This window comes from Mirounga leonina, unplaced genomic scaffold (genome assembly GCF_011800145.1).
Source record: "Mirounga leonina isolate KUSES-001 unplaced genomic scaffold, KU_Mleo_1.0 Mir_200, whole genome shotgun sequence".
NCBI classification, from domain to species: domain Eukaryota; kingdom Metazoa; phylum Chordata; class Mammalia; order Carnivora; family Phocidae; genus Mirounga; species Mirounga leonina.
Window position 1 is genome coordinate 14,464,666 of NW_023270503.1, and position 12,456 is coordinate 14,477,121.

Consider the following 12,456-nt stretch of genomic DNA (forward strand, 5'->3'; position numbering starts at 1 on the left):
CAAATGCCTCTGTGTGATCATTTACGTAACATATGTCTCCCTGACTAGATGGAAAACTTCAGTATCGCAGAACCATGTGGATTTTACTCCCTGTTGTTTTTTTAGAGCCCCTAGCCCAGTGTATGGGTTTAGTAGGTGCTCAGTAAATATTTGTTAAAAGAATAGATGATTGACCTGCACCTCTCTCCCTATATTTTTCTATTTTGTACTTTAAAATATGGTGAAAAATATAAACTTGTAGGAAGTATATAGTTGTAGAAAACAAAATATAGAAAATATAAAGAAGGAAATAAAACTGGTTCATAAATTTTCTATTTAATTCACAGATAATAATGTTAACATTTTGGTTTATTTTAATCTTTCTATAAGTTCATATAATATATTTATCTTACCTGTTGTGGTCAAATTGTGAAGAAATTTGTATATCTTTTGTTTTTCACTTAATATTTTGTCAGAAGTTTTCTTCCATGTAATTACAAATTATTTGAAAATTAAACTTAGTGGTTGCATACGTTCTGTCCTGAAGCCCATCTTTCTAATCTGGCTTATAACTGTATAGTTGAATTATTTCCACTTTTTTTTTTTTGCTCTGATGAAATAGCATTTTCTCTCTCTCTCAATACATTTCTGGAAGTAGAATTCCTGGGTCAGAGAGTATACACATTTTCATTTTGAATCATACTGCCAAATGTTTGTACCACTTATACTCCTACTAACAGCATGTGAGGGCTGGTTTTCCCACCTCCACTCCAACACTGGCCTTCGGAGTCTTTAAATGTTTTTTTCCCCCCTTTGTTATTGAGGTATAATTGATTTTAACTGGTTATTATCTTTTATTACTAGAGAGGTTAAAATTTTTTTCATATAGTTTCATTGGGCAAATGTACCTTATTGTAACTATCTCATATCCTTTGCTCACTTTTAATTTGTAAAAATGGTAAAATACACAAAACATGAAATTTTTTTAAGTATACAGTTCAGTAGTGTTAATTATCTTCACAATGTTGTGCAACTGATCTCCAGAACTCTTTTATCTTGCAAACCTGAAACTATACCCATTAAACAGCAACTCCTGATTTCCCCTTCCCTCAGCCACTGGCAACCACTTTTCTCCTTCCTGTTTTTCTGTTTGACTACTCTTGATACCTTACAGAAGTGGAATCATGTAGTATTTGTCTTTTTGTGACTGGTTTATTTCACTTAACATAATGTCCTGAAGGTTTATCCATGTTGTGGCATGTGTCAGTTTCCTCCCTTTTTAAGTCTGAATAATAATCAATTGTATGTATGTACCACATTTTGTTTATCCATTCATCTGTGGATAGACACTTGGGTTGCTTCCACCTCTTGGCTATTGTGAATAATGGTGCTATGAACATCTGTACATTCTTTCCCACTTTATAACTGAGGTACTTTAGGGGCACCTGGGTGGCTCAGTTGGTTAAGCATCTGCCTTTGGCTGAGGTCATGATCCCAGAGTCCTGGGATCGAGTCCCATGTCAGGCTCCCTGCTCTGCAGAAAGCCTGCTTCTCCGTCTCCCTCTGCTGCTCCCTCTGCTTGTGTTCTCTCTCTGTCAAATACGTGAAATCTTGAAAAAATAAAATATGTATTTGTAACAGGTCTGTGTTTTTTTAATTATCAGAAACAACAACTAATATTTAGTTGTGCTTAGTATAGGCCAAGTATTCTGCTCAGCTTTGACATCAAAACCCATACTTTTATTCCATATGCTGCCTATCCTCTCTGATATGCATATTGTATTATACAGGCTATCTGCCTAATCTGTATATTGCAAATGTCTTCCCACTCTGTCATTTGTATTTAAACTTTGAGGTTTTCTACTTTGCTGATGTTTGTTGTATGCAAATGTAGTCAAAGTTTATATTTAGTTCTGACTTTGGTAACATGCTTAGAAAGTCTTTTCTTTGGAGTGCCTGGCTGGCTCAGTTGGAAGAACATGTAACTCTCAATCCCAAGGTCATGAGTTTGAGCCCCATATTGGGTGTAGAGATTACTTACATAAATAAATAAGAAAAAAAGAAAAGACTTTTTGTCAAAATTATAAACATAATTACCTGGGTTTTTTTCTACATATGGTATATGATTTAATTTGGATATTTTAACCTGTTTTTTTTTTAAGGTAAAGTAGGAGGAAGTAATATTTTCCTTCTTTCAGTGGTGAGCCAATTTTCTATGCACTCTTTATGAGTTAATCAGTCTTTGTCCCCACCTATATGATATGCTACTTCTTTCATATACTTTTATGTACTTAGGTACATAAAACCTATTTAGTTATTGTGTATGTTATTTTAATATCCTACTAGATCCAGTTCATAAAGATGTTATAATTTGCATTTTTGTTCATGGGATTAATCTGTGAGGTTACGTTGTCTGGTTTTGGCAATAGTAAGATGTACTAAAAAGCTTCTTCACTTTTTCTGTGTTAACTTATGTTATTATTTAACAAACACATGTATTTCCTTATATTTTTCCAATCAGAAATGTGGCTCTCCTCAGAGGATACTACGGGTTTGCAGGGCTCCTGTGAGGATTATAGCACTAATGCCTTTCTTAACCTTCTCGGGCTACAAGAAAGTGAGGGAAAGTCACCTTTTTGCCTTAAGGCAGACTGTCTCAGATGGATGTTTTGATAAGTAGACCAATAACAATGAAGTTCTTGTGAAATATTGGAACTAGCTTTGTGAAGAGTATGGGTGGTTTAAGAGCTATGTGTTTCTGGCCTAAGAAAGCACTGCTAGGGGCACCCGGGTGGCTCAACTGGTTAAGCGTCTGCGTTCGGCTCAGGTCATGATCCTAGGGTCCTGGAATCGAGTCCCACATCACATCCGGCCCCTTGCTCACTGGGGAGCCTGCTTCTCCCTCTACCCCTCCCCGCTGCTTGTGATCTCTCTCATGCTCTTTCTCTAATAAATAAATTTAAAAAGAAAGAAAGAAAGCACTACTAGTCACAAATCTGAGAATGGCAGTTTGAATTTTAGAGTTGTTTGGTGGTGGGGCGCCTGGATGGCTCAGTTGTTAAGCATCTGCCTTCAGCTCAGGTCATGATCCCAGGGTCCTGGGATGGAGCCCCGCATCGGGCTCTCTGCTCTGCGGGAAGCCTGCTTCTCCCTCTCCCACTCCCCCTGCTTGTGTTCCCTCACTCGCTGTGTCTTTCTCTGTCAAATAAAGAAATACAAATAAATAAATATTTAAAAAAAAAAAAAGGACACCTAGGGGTGCCTTGGTGGCTCAGTTGGTTAAGCGTCTGCCTTCCGCTTGGGTCATGATCCCAGGATCTTGGGATAGAGTCCTGCATAGGGCTCCCTGCTCAGCGGGGAGTCTGCTTCTCCCTCTCCCTCCACCCCTCCCCACCACTTGTGCTCTCTCTCTCAAAAAAAAAAATAAAAATCTTTAAAAAAATAAAAACCACTAGTACTCATGTGAAAATTAAAATATTCAGCTATTACCCTCATTGAAAGGGAATACAAGCACCTTATGAAAAGTTTTTTTTTTTTTTTAATTATTAAAGAATGAGGGGGCACCTGGGTGGCTCAGTCTTTAAGCATCTGCCTTTGGCTCAGGTCATGATCCCAAGGTCCTGGAATTGAGCCCCGCATTGGGCTCCCATGCTCAGCGGGAAGCCTTCTTCCTCTCCCACTCCCCCTGCTTGTGTTCCCTCTCTTGTTGCTCTGTCAAATAAAGAAATCTTAAAACAAAACAAAACAAAACTGGGGCGCCTACGTGGCTCAGTTGTTAAGCTTCTGCCTTCAGGTCATGATCCCAGCGTCCTGGGATCAAGCCCCACATCGGGCTCTCTGCTCCGGGGGGAAGCCTGCTTCTCCTTCTCCTACTCTCCCTGCTTGTGTTCCCTCTCTCACTGTCTCTCTCTCTGTCAAATAAATAAATAAAAATCTTAAAAAAAAAAGTTCCTGGGCGCCTGGGTGGCTCAGTTGGTTAAGCGACTGCCTTCAGCTCAGGTCATGATCCTGGAGTCCCTGGATCGAGTCCAGCATCGGGCTCCCTGCTCGGCAGGGAGCCTGCTTCTGCCTCTGACCCTCCCCCCTCTCATGTGCTCTCTCTCTCTCATTCTCTCTGTCTCAAATAAATAAATAAAATCTTTGAAAAAAATAAAAAAAGTTCCGTATTTAAAAAAAAAAGAGTTGTTTGATGGTAACAGTAGTCTAGTTGATAGACAGCACCTTTTCCCCTTATATGAGTGGTTCCTGCCAGATTTCAAGGTATCTTAACTTTAATTTCACAAATAAAATAGATATTTTGTGTATAGATTAGACCATATATACATATATATGTTTATGTGTGTGTATGGATATATATACATATATATTATATAGTAGTTCTTTGGGGAGAAAAATCTATAAAAATCAAACTGGTTGCTGTCAAAAGGTCAGATTTGAGGAGTAGTTGCAGCTCACATCACAATAATCTCCACTCTATTCTGCCCCAGTATTTTTTCTCTCCATCTCTCTTCCTCTGTTCTTTAATAAGATTTTTAAAAACAGCATTATTTTAAAGATATAAAACTCCGGAAAAAAAGATATGAACCTCTGGCTAATTGTTTTGGCAGAGAATGCCAGAGGAGTCCTGTAAAATAAAAAGATCTGAGAAATAAGGTGATTCGGGTGTGATCTTGGAGACACAACTGAAGAACAGTTGGAACTTGGAAACTCCAACTTTAATTTACAGTGAAGAAAGGATAGGGTTAAGACTAGTAATAATTATATGTGGGTATGGAATATTGGAATTAATAACCATTGCCTGATACTGGATTTGCTCTTTCTGAAGAGTCTAATATGAGTCAAGGAGGGCTGGGCAGTTTCTTGTAGGATGGAGTCTCCAGTAGTCTTGTTCTGGATTTCAGAGACACCCATGAAAAAGAAATGGATGACGGCTTGTAGTACAGAACACAGGGGAGTTGGCGCGGGGGGAGGGGCGGGGTTCAGGATACTTAGAAACACAATTTATTGATGCCTGGAAAGGGAGACATTCTGGTCAGCGTGGCAGTTTCCAGTTGCCATTCCAGCTCTGCAAACCCCTGGGACTTCCCCAAACGTCTGTGTAGGAAGGGGGCGCTGCGTGAGCTTTTCCCTAGGTAGGTTGCCTCCGAATTAGAACTAGTGTTTATACAACAGCTTTTTCAAGTAAGGGTGATGATTTGCTGTATATATATATATATTTTAAAGATTTTATTTATTTATTTGACACAGAGAGAGACACAGCGAGAGAGGGAACATAAGCAGGGGGAGCAGGAGAGGGAGAAACAGGCTTCCCGCTGAGCAGGGAGCCCGATGCGGGGCTCGATCCCAGGACCCTGGGATCATGACCTGAGCGGAAGGCAGACACACTTAACCGACTGAGCCACCCAGGTGCTCCGACTTGCTGTATATTTGAAAGAGAGCATATTTTGAACTTGTGCTTGAAGCCTTGAACAACCTATTTTTAGCAAAACACGGACTGGATTTTCCTATGTAGTTTTGCCATTTGTAGACTTGATCTTTCAATTACCTGGCTTCCTGACCTGCGCCAGACATCAGTGACATCATTAGCTCCCACACCTTGAAAGAAGGAATTAATTAATGTCGTTTATCTTTAAATCTGTAGAGTGTCTTTCCCTTTAAATTTCATTCGAACAGCACGAGTAGCTAGGGAATGGGATGCGCAAAAGGGGTGTGGAATATGTAGATAAGCGCAGTGACTGCTGGTCGTGCTTACACTGGGCATATATTTCCTAGATTTTGTTTAATATCCAGATATACAAAATATTGCTGCATAGTAACTATAACTTGGAGACTCTCTATTTCAGAAGAAACGGGGTTGATAGAATGCACGAGAAAAGTGATCCTATCTTTAGAATGACTTGAATCTGAGGGTGAGGTGCCAGACAATCCTTTTGGCTCATACTTACCTGGCAGGGGAGATACCATGATCACGAAGGTGGTTTTCCCAGGGCGAGGCTTATCCATTGCACTCCGGATGTGCTGACCCCTGCGATTTCCCCAAATGTGGGAAACTCGACTGCATAATTTGTGGTAGTGGGGGACTGCGTTCGCGCTTTCCCCTGATTTGTGTTTGAAAGAGAAGATAATTTTTTTCTAGTTTTTTAAAATTATTGGTTGGTTTTTCTTTGTAGCGGTTTTGGGATTGTGTGTCACTGTACGCACTACTACTTAAAACAGGAGCTGTGCTGTGGAAGAGTATTGGTAAGGGGTGGTTAGGGGTATAAATGAGTTTTTTGGTTTATTTACATTATGTACTGAACTGTGGGTGTGCTGCTGATCTTAGTTCAAATTCGGAAAACTGGACTGTGATTTTTTGGTAGAGGAGTACTTTCCACTGGTAACTTGCATTTTGAGAAGATAGTGGTTCTCTTATTACTGCCTGGGTTTTAATTTATCAGTATGGCTTTGTGTAATCATTCTGTTATCTACGATAGTATAACGATGTGTGCAGCCATTATTGCTTGCGTGGCTGTTCGCTTGGTACCAGTTGTTTAGCCCAGTGGAGTGTACTCTTCTGCCGACCACTAGAGCGCTCACTTCGCTCCACCTTAGGCTATCTGCATCCGTTTATTATTTACCACTTATATTTAAATGAGTAGTTAAAATTTCAGAGGGGTTTCTTTTCAGGTATGTTTCATGAGCTGTATCGTTAGATTTTCCCGAAAATGAGGAACCGGACTACAGTACAATCTCTCCTAGTGAGAGAGTATTTTATGTTTTCTCCTAGACCTTGATTTTTTTACCCCCAAATAATTTTATTAAAGTAACATCCACTCTTTCTCACCCTGCCCCATTCCTTTCCCCAGAGCACTACTTTTTTTTTTTCTTTCTTTCTTTTTTTAAAGTAAACTCTAGGCCTAACATGGGGCTTGAACTCAACAACCCCAGATCAAGACTGGCATGCTCTACCTACTGAGCCAGCAAGGCGACCCCCAGAGTACTACGTGTAAAGCTTGTTTAGCTGTTTCATAATAGTTGCCTCAATAAATAATGTTTGTGCTGGTGTTAATACTGAGCGTTTGGCTGATATTCCCTACCCCAGTACCTTCCTTCCTCTATCCTTTTATTTTTTTAAAGATTTTATTTATTTGAGAGATCGAGAATGAGAGAGAGCACATGAGAGGGGGGAGGGTCAGAGGGAGAAGCAGACTCCCCGCTGAGCAGGGAGCCGGATATGGGACTCTGTTCCGCAACTCCAGGATCATGACCTGAGCCAAAGGCAGTCGCCTAACCGAGCCACCCAGGCGCCCTCTGTCCTTTATTTATGGAACAATTTTCTGTTCTTCAGTCGGTTCCCTTGGTTATTTTATTTTATTTTATTTTATTTATTTTTTATTTATTTGACAGAGAGAGCGAGAGCAGGAACACAAGCAGGGGGAGTGGGAGAGGGAGAAGCAGGCTTCCCGCAGAGCAGGGAAACTGATGTGGGGCTCGATCCCAGGACCCTGGGATCATGACCTGAGCCGAAGGCAGACGCTTAACGACTGAGCCACCCAGGTGCCCCGGTTATTTTATTTTATTTAAAGATTTATTTATTTGAGAGAAAGCGCGAGCGCGTGCATATGCGCACCAGTGGGGGGAGGGGCAGGGGGAGCAAAACTCAGGCGACTCCCGGCTGAGCGCAGGGTTCCATCCCATGACCCTAAACCAAGGTTATGACCTGAGCCAAAACCAAGAGTCAGAGGCTTAACCGACTGAGCCACCCAGGCGCCCCACCTTGATGATTTTAAATCACATCTCTTTATTACTTGTTAGCTCCTCACTTGGAAGGATAAGGATATTAGCAAGGCTTTGGGGTTTTAAAAGAAACTGTTAGGATTTTGCCCCTTCCAGTCATAAAAAGAAATAATTTGTTAATAATATTGTAGACTATGGGGCGCCTGGGTGGCTCAGTCGGTTAAACATCTGTCTTTGGCTCAGGTCATCATCTCAGGGTGCTGGGATCGAGCCCCATGTCGGGCTCCCTGCTCGGCGGGGAGCCTGTTTCTCCTCTCGCCTTCTTCCTCCCTGCTGCTCATGCTCGCTCTCTCTGTCAAATAAATAAATAAAATATTTGAAAAAAATCTATATTGTAGACTAGAGTGATAGAAGAAAATACAGGAAGAAATTTGAGTGGTAGGAAAATGTGAAGTATTTGCCGCTTGTAAATAGTATTTTGAAATTTCATTTTCTTTTACTTATTCAAGTATAATTGACATAAAATATTTAGATTAGTTTCAGGTGTACAACATAGTGATTGGACATTTGTATACATTTACCATCTATCACCTTACAAAATTAATAGATTATTGACCAAATTCCCCATACTGTATGTTACATCCCCATGACTTATTTATTTTATAGCTGGAAGTTTGTACTTCTTAATCCCCTTCTTCCATTACACCCCTTGCCCCCCTCCCCTCTGACAACCAACCATCAATTTGTTCTCTATATTGGTGAATCTAAATTTTGTTTTGTCATAGATTCTACATATAAGTGAAATCATGTGGGATTTGTCTTTCTTTGACTTAAAATTTTCATTTTCTAAGTGTTTTGTTGCTGGTACACAGAAATACAGTTGATTTTTGGGGTGCCTGGGTGGCCCAGTCAGTTAAGCGTCTGCCTTCGGCCGGGGTCATGATTCCAGGGTCCTGGGATCAAGCCCTGTATTGGACTTCTTGCTCGGCAGGGAGCCTGCTTCTCCCTCTCCCCCACTTGTGCTCTCTGTCTCAAATAAATAAATAAAATCTTTAATAAAAAAGAAATACAGGGCGCCTGGGTGGCTCAGTTGGTTAAGCGACTGCCTTCAGCTCAGGTCATGATCCTGGAGTCCCAGGATCGAGTCCCGCATCGGGCTCCCTGCTCAGCAGGGAGTCTGCTTCTCCCTCTGCCCCTCCCCCCTCTCATGTGCTCTCATTCTCTCTCTCTGAAATAAATAAATAAAATCTTAAAAAAAAAAGAAGAAATACAATTGATTTTTTAAAATATAAACTATATTGTTAAGTTTACTTATTTATTTATTTTTAAGATTTTATTTATTTGACACAGAGAGACACAGTGAGAGAGGGAACACAAGCAGGGGGAGTGGGAGAGGGAGAAGCTGGCTTCCCGCGGAGCAGGGAGCCCGATGTAGGGCTCGATCCCAGGACCCTGGGATCATGACCTGAGCCAAAGGCAGACGCTTAACAACTGAACCACCCAGGCGCCCCGAAATACAATTGATTTTTATGTATTAATCTTGTATCCTGTGACTTTGCTAAATTCCATTATGAGTTTTAGTATTGGGGGGTTAAATGCTTTAGGATTTTCTACATAAACTGCTGTCATATGTGAATAAAAACATTTTTCCTTCTTTCTTTCCAAACCAAGAGTTTTTGTTTTCCTTGCCGTAAGCTCTAGCTAAGAACCTCCAGTATAGTGTTGAATAAAAGTGGCTAAAGTAGTCATTCTTGTTTTGTTCTTTATCTGGAAGAAAGATACTTTTACCATGAAGTATATTAGCTGTAGATTTTCATAGATACCGTTTATCAAACTGATACCTTGATACGTTTTTTAAAAATCATAAATGGGTGCTGAATTTTGTTAACTTTTTCTGCAACTACTTCTTAATCTGTGGATGTGATGAATTATATGGCTTGATTTTCTAATGTTAAACCAACTTTGTATTCCCGAGATAAGTCCCACATGATATTTTACCCTTTTCCTTTATTGCTGGATTTGGTTTGCAATTTTAGAGGAACTAAAGTAATTTTGTATCTATGTCCATGATGGATAATAGTCTGCACTTTTCTTACATGGTCTTCATCCTGTTTAGGTATCAGAGTAATGCTGGTTCATAAAATAAGTTGGCTCTTTCCCTTGGGTGCACCACTGAAGATCCTTGGTGTCAGTTGGGACGTGGAAAATGTTTCCTTCTCTTCTGTTTTCTCAGAGTTATGTTAAATTAGTTTTTTGAGCAGAAGAGTGACATGATTGGATTTAGGCTTTAGCAGGATACTTGGCTACTGTGTTAATAGACTGGAAGAAGGGAGATCACTTAGGTTACTGCACTCTTCTAGGCATAAGATGAGAATGGCTTGTACCAAAGTGGTAGCACTGGAGATGGTGAGAAGTGGTCAGATTCTTATTATTTTTTAAGAAAAACGATAAAGACTGTGGATTGAATGTGTGATATGAGAAGAAAGGAGAAAAATAGGACCCCTAAATCTGATCTGTACCTTCAGTTCTTTTTTCACCTATTAAATATAGAATCCAGGACGCTGTACCTCCTGTTCCTCCTCTCCATCCATTCTTATTTACAGATGGGGAGGCCAGGGTATCAACATCTCAGGTACTCAAAATCATGAGGGAAGGGATGGTCTCCTTTATATTATGAAAAACTTGTTTTTTTATTATGAAAAACTTCTAATGTAAACTAAAATAGATTAATATAGTATTCTCCCATTTAGCCACACCAAGCTTCAGCAGTGATCAACTCAAGACCAATCTTGTTTCATCTATACCTCCACATCCTAAACCCCCAAACCTGTTTTTTTTTTTTTTTTTAAGATTTTATTTATTTGACAGAGCACAAGCAGAGGGAGAGAGAGGGAGAAGCAGGCTCCCTGCTGAGCAAGGAGTCCGATGTAGGACTCGATCCCAGGACCCTGGGATCATGACCCCGGCCGAAGGCAGCCGCTTAACCAACTGAGCCACCCAGGCGTCCCCCCAAACCTGTTTTGAAGTAAATCCCATATATAGTATTTCAGCCATGATGATTTCAGTATGTATCTCTAAAGATAACAGCTCTTTTTCTTGACATTTTTAACCGCTTTATTGAAGTATAATATACACATAACATTCAGTCATTATTTGGCTTAATGATTAATATTTTATACAATTGTCCAACCATTACTACAATCCAGGTTTAGCACATTTTTATGACCCCCCCCCAAATTCTCCTGTGCCCAGTTGCCATGCCCCAGCCCTAGCCATAGGCAACAATGGATCTTTCTCTTATTGATTTGCCTTGTCTAGAAATTTCATATAAAATGGAACCGTAGGATGCCTGGGTGGCTTAGTTGGTTAAGCAACTGCCTTCGGCTCAGGTCATGATTCTGGAGTTCCAGGATCGAGTCCTGCATGGGGCTTCCTGCTCAGTGGGGAGTTTGCTTCTCCCTCTGACCCTATCCCCTCTCATGCTCGCTCTCTCTCTCATTCTCTCTCTCAAATAAATAAAATCTTTAAAAATAAATAAATAAAACGGAACCATAAAGAGTGTTGTGTCTGACTTCTTTCATGTCATGTTTTTGAGTTTCATTCATACTGATACATTTATTATTTTGTTCCTTTTTATTACTAAATAATATACTGTTATTCTGCATTTTTTCTGTTATTCTCTATTTTTGTCAAGCAAGTAAACCTGTACCACCTAATTGGTGGCATCGGAATGCTAACTTTATTGTTTCTCCCGATTTTATCTTTTTTTTTTTTTTTAAGATTTTATTTATTTATTTGACAGAGAGACACAGCGAGAGAGGGAACACAAGCAGGGGAAGTGGGAGAGGGAGAAGCAGGCTTCCCGCAGAGCAGGGAGCCCGATGTGGGGCTCGATGTGGGGCTCGATCCCAGGACGCTGGGTTCATGACCCGAGCCGAAGGCAAACGCTTAACGGCTGAGCCACCCAGGCACCCCCCGATTTTATCTCTTGTGAGAAAAGAGGATTAAGGTTTATTTCTGACTGGTTTGTTCTTCTCTAGGTCAGTTTGAATTCTGGACTCTTGAGGCTGTTAAAATAACCAGGATATATTACTCTCTTAAATAGCTATTTTTTTAAACATTTTATTTATTTATTTTGATGGAGAGAGAGAGCGAGAGAGCGAACACAAGCAGGGGGAGTGGGAGAGGGAGAAGCAGGCCTCCCACTGAGCAGGGAGCTCCATCCCAGGACCCTGGGATCATGACCTGATCCTAAGGCAGCTGCCTAACGACTAAGCCACCCAGGCGCCCCTTAAATAGCTATTTTCATCTGCCAGGCAGCCATTTGGGACTTTTGAGCCCTGTTTAGGAGACCACCCTCTTCTGTTAATCCTTTCTACCTGAGACAGTTAACAGTTAAGTAGAATAATTTCAGCTGTCTTTTATTATAGGACACAACACCTGGATTGGATCTGGGTATTTTTTTAAGATTTTAGTTATTTATCTGACAGAGAGCACAAGCAGGGGGCGTGTCAGGGAGAGGGAGAAGCAGACTCCCCGCTGAGCAGAAAGCCGGATGCCCCTGGGTTTTTTGGGTTTTTTTTAAAAGATTTTATTTTTTTTACGTAATCTTTACACCCAGCATGGGGCTCAACCTCACAACCCCAAGATCAAGTGTCACATGCTCCACCAACTGAGCCAGTCAGCCACCCCAGATCTGGGTATTTTTTTTTTTTTAAGATTTTATTTATTTATTTATTAGAGCGTGGGCGAGAGAGAGTG

At 40.6% G+C, this 12,456-nt stretch overlaps 1 non-coding gene across 1 annotated transcript; it reads left to right on the forward strand.

The window, feature by feature from the left end:
• The first annotated feature begins 5,916 nt into the window (after positions 1–5,916).
• LOC118025347 lies at positions 5,917–6,080 on the forward strand. The gene has a single exon (XR_004683286.1). It is a non-coding gene; the product is annotated as a U1 spliceosomal RNA (small nuclear RNA).
• The last annotated feature ends 6,376 nt before the right edge of the window (positions 6,081–12,456 follow it).